Source organism: Eleutherodactylus coqui, chromosome 4 (genome assembly GCF_035609145.1).
Source record: "Eleutherodactylus coqui strain aEleCoq1 chromosome 4, aEleCoq1.hap1, whole genome shotgun sequence".
NCBI lineage: Eukaryota > Metazoa > Chordata > Amphibia > Anura > Eleutherodactylidae > Eleutherodactylus > Eleutherodactylus coqui.
The window spans coordinates 114,300,024-114,304,805 of NC_089840.1; the positions used below are offsets into that span (position 1 = coordinate 114,300,024).

The 4,782-nt window shown below is 42.7% G+C and overlaps 1 long non-coding RNA gene across 1 annotated transcript; it reads right to left on the minus strand.

The window, feature by feature from the left end:
* Positions 1–758: 758 nt before the first annotated feature.
* Positions 759–4,575, minus strand: LOC136624702 (uncharacterized). The gene is made up of 2 exons (XR_010792387.1): positions 4,501–4,575; positions 759–973 (listed from the first exon to the last, which is right to left on the minus strand). It is a non-coding gene; the product is annotated as an uncharacterized lncRNA (long non-coding RNA).
* Positions 4,576–4,782: the final 207 nt, after the last annotated feature.

Consider the following 4,782-nt stretch of genomic DNA (forward strand, 5'->3'; position numbering starts at 1 on the left):
TAACCCCTAATAAAATAGTAATAACAACTAAGGACTAAAAGCAAGAAAAAAATTAGAAGGAGATGGAGGTCATGAGGGTGGGGAGGGGAGGGTAAACACATAGGGGAAGGGAGGGGTGGGGGAGAGAAGGCAGTCTATGGTACTTCTCCTATGCTCATGCCTAAGTTGAAATGGGCCTCTCTGCTGTCCATGTCGAGGTTATATTTCTTATACATTTGTTGAGGATGGGGAGGATGCACTAGAAGGTAGGCCAGGGTCTACCGGATGGGTCAGGAAGCTAGCTGTTGAATTCCTCAGGTGCATGGTAAGAGAATATTGATACCAAGATGCCCATGTGTTTTCATATAATGTTTAACGGTCCATAAAGATAGCTGCCAACTTCTCATTGACCTTGATCTAAAGAAACTTTAGATTTCACGAAGTTGATGCTAACTGAAGTTTTCCTCCAGGAGCGAGCGATTGCCAAGCATACTGATAGAAAGCACTAAGATACTCATTTTGTGTATATATTTCTGGGGGTGTCAGGCATGCTTCTGCCCAAGAGAGCTTCCCAGGGCGTTTTGTGTAGGGATATGTTTGTGTTGGAGAATTTTAGGGTGTAGACCTGAACCCAGAAACGACAGAGCTTTGGGCAGTTCCACCAAATGTGTGGCTCTTCATGACCCTCATATTGACCATGATTGAAATGAATGCTTAAATAATACGTATTGCAAACAGGATTAGACATGGAGTACTGAGCAGAAAAAGACAGACCAGCATTTCAGTTAAGCATGCTTTAATGTATTATTGGCATAACTAATAATAATTATGCTCTTTACAGTTATGAAGCATTGTATTATATTAATGGTTTTATCCTGGAAGAATATTTCCAAGAAGACCAGTAACACCTCCTAGTAGATCCCCAAGAGCTCTCTTTTCTTCACCGCTTTCCCTTTTTTGTACATTGTCTTCCTCTGCTTGTTCCTCTCTTTTCCTGTTAGGAGACAGTGTACAATTAATAAAACATTATGCTAATTGTTCCTACATTGTCAATGAATAATATATTGGTATTTATTTGATTTCTAGTCTTCTGCTGCTGCTGTGAAGTGCAGCGATCTCTGTAGGCCCTGATCTGGTGACAATAGAGCTAAGTAGCAAGTGACAGTCAGGGGAGATGTAGTAAAGTCCTGTGAAGAAAACTTATAGAGTAGGTCAGGGTTTTAAAGAAAGGGTCTTATTTTGTGGATAGTAATGTCCATTTCTGGAAAACAGCATACTGAATACCGAAAAATCCCTTTGGTTATAATTTTAACATGTTATGGCCAACTTTTCTGTGTTCTGTGCCAGAGGTGTAGCGAGGCTTTTCCTGACTGGGGCAAAGATTTAGTTCAGTGACCTTCTATACCATTTTTGCCAAACAACCCTAAAAAAATGCCAATATACAATGCAGTTGCATTTTTTTTCCTATTAAAGTAGATGTATTTGGCTCCCAGGTTGAAAAATGTAGGCACCAAATTACTTTTTTTACTGGCTCTATGTATATCACCGATATAATATTACTGTTCTGCTATATTACTGTTAGCAAGTCGCTGTGATGAGGCCGTTACTGGTACTATAATGTTGTTGTCAGCTGTTTAGTCGTTCACGACCCTTGGCGCCCCTAAAGTCTCATGTCCACAGGCCCGGGCAGAATCATGCAGCGGATTCCACCCGGCCCGCAGACATGAGGCCAGAAAATACAATATACTCACCTGTTTGGATGCTGCGGGACTCTCCTCTGTGCAGGTCGGATCTTGTTTCTTCTGCATGGCCGACGGGCTCAGGACGTCGGCGGCACGCCGGGCGCATGTGCAGTGCCATCTCCTTTCTTTTAAACTTCTGCTTTCCCACAGTCCTGTGGCATGGACGCAGTGACAGCTGCATCTGTACCGTGGATGCAGACAGCTTCCATTGGCTTCAATGGAAGCCACGGGAGCCGTCCGTGCGGGAAAATCGCACAAAAATGGAGCATGCTGTGGGTGTTTTCCTGCGCGTGCGATCCACCTGTCAGGGAAAAATGACATCCGCAGGTATTTAATTATCTGCGGGTGCCCAATGATTCCCTATGGGCACAGATCGCAGCCGTGGGAGACCTGCACGGATTTAATAAATCTATTTTCCCCATGGACATTGGGCCTAAAGACGAGCTCTCTCCATGTTTTTCGGTTTTGCACCGCTTCTTTCAGTTGTGTGATATCCATGCCAGTATCAGCTCTGACAGTATCAGCCATGGTGTTCTTTGGTGCTATAATACATAGCAGTAATACAGCAGCACAGAGCAATGTTACAGTACCAGAAATATGGCGGCACAATTAGATGTAACACCCGCATTGTGTTCCTATATTATTGATGGTAATACAGCAATACATTTAGATGATAGTATAATAATGACTTCCTTTCTATATTAGCTGCTAACGGGGACTCTCCACACACTGTTGCCTCTCATGCAGATACACAGCAACCAGCTGGCAGTCACTGATGATTATTGTGCCATTTTGCCTAATAGTCAAATGTACACAATTAGGACAGCGCTTCTAGAGTTACGGGTCTATCATAATTAAAGAATTCTTTTTCGCTTCTAAAATATAATCAAGCACTCACCCGATGCTTGGTGAAGATCCTGATTGTGGGATCTCCACTCACACCCCTTATCCGGATAATCCTTCAGAAAAAATGTGTCAATCGTCCCCTTGTATTCTGCCGGGCTAGTCAGCTGGAGAGCCGCGTGTATCCTCCGTCCCTCAACAAGAGAGCCGCTCAAAGAATTAGTATAAGGTAAAACTGGATCCGCGCTGCAGGAACTGACACTCCGGTATTAACTGTAACAAGTTTAATCTGTAGGTACGTACGGATTAAACTTGTTACAGTTAATACCGGAGTGTCAGTTCCTGGAGCGCGGATCCAGTTTTACCTTATACTAATTTTGCCTAATAGGAGAGCAGACCTGTCCCCACAGTATGCTGCCCTTGTATAGGACTGCTTAGTCTGGTTAGGGCTCCCACACACTTGGATTTGTTTAACGCTGCGATATCACTGCGTTTTTTTAACGCAATTGTCAATGGGAATTTCTAATATTAAAAACGCATTGCACAAAAATTGCTACAAATTTTGCTACAAAAGTAAGGACATACTAATTCAATGGAAAATGATGGAGGAAAATAAACAGATTAGCAGTGAGATTGTACTTCAAGCATAAAAAGGGAGTCTGTCATCTTGAACACGCTGTCCAAACTGCAGGCACCATGTCATAGAGCATGAGGAGCTGAGCAGACTGATATATAGGAATGAATATATATATATATATATATATATATATATATATATATATATATATATATATATATATATATATATATATATAATTTTTTTTAAATTATTTATTTATTTATTTAGTGATTGATAGCTACCCCTGTAGGTGTACTCATACACAGATAATTGTCAATCACTGATAGCTCCACCCACTGGACTCTTCAGCTCAGAATGAGCAAAAATATAAATGTGTAAAATGCAAGTTTTATTGACCTTTTCCCCATAGTACTATATATCAGTCTGCTCAGCTCCTCCTGCTCTATAACTTGCTGCCTGCAGTTTGGATAGTGTGTTCAAGCTGACAGACTCCCTTTAAGTGTGGCAGAATATTAATGTTACTCTAATATGCTCACATGTAAGGTTGCCACCCATTCCATCAGCAAATACCAGCCAGGTTAGGCCACCTTTACACAGGCATAATATATATAATACGCAGAGAATAGAACTAGAGATGAGCGAACCTACTCGGCCACGCCCCTTTTTTGCCCGAGCGCCGCGATTTTCGAGTACTTCCGTACTCGGGCAAAAAGATTCGGGAGGCGCCGTGGGTGAGTGGGGGGTTGCAGCGGGAAGTGGGGGGCAGAGGGAGAGAGAGAGGGCTCCCCCCTGTTTCCCGCTGCTACCCCCCGCTCCGCCATGCTTCCCCCCGCCCCCCAGCGCCCCCCAAATCTTTTCACCCGAGTACGGAAGTACTCGAAAATCGCGGTGCTCAATCGTGTAATTACTCGAAACGAGTATATTCGCTCATCTCTAAATAGAACCCATTCATTTCAAACCCATATCAGAACCAAAAGTAAATTGGTCAGTTGGAATCTGACCTCTGAGACCCCGGGAATGACTCTGCTTTATTGCTGCAGATACTTCCAGGTTCTTCCTGCACAGTGCTGCCCTCTCATTACACTGAGCAGGAACTGCAGCGCGGCCCCTTACTTAAGTGGAGCTCTACTGTCATTCCCAACCTAGGAGCTTTCGGAAGCACATCTGTGCAGGAACAAACAGAGAAGGGGCTACAACATTACACCAGTGTATCTGCCCCTTCATTCCCTGGATCTGTGGGTGTCTCAGCGGTCGGACCCCATGAAGCAGTATGTGATAGCATATCCTAGTTATATACCATCACTGTATGAGATGGGAATAACCCTCTAATATGTTGTATATTATATGAGTACTTACTCTTCCTCACAGATGGAAAGTGAGACTAATCCAAGGAAGAGAACAAGGAGAAGAGACTTCTTCAAGAAAGCCATGTTTTATCTGTAAAAATACATTTAAATTGAAATGTAAAAACATTGTATAAAATATTTCCCGCTATTCTTAATTTATCTCTACTAGTACTGTCAGTGTTAGGGCTCATTTACTCGGGCATATATATTTTTCACTCTGTAAATATGCAATGTACTCACAGACCAAAAATGTTCTATTTCCTACGAATTTTGGCCCTTCTGCAGTATTTTC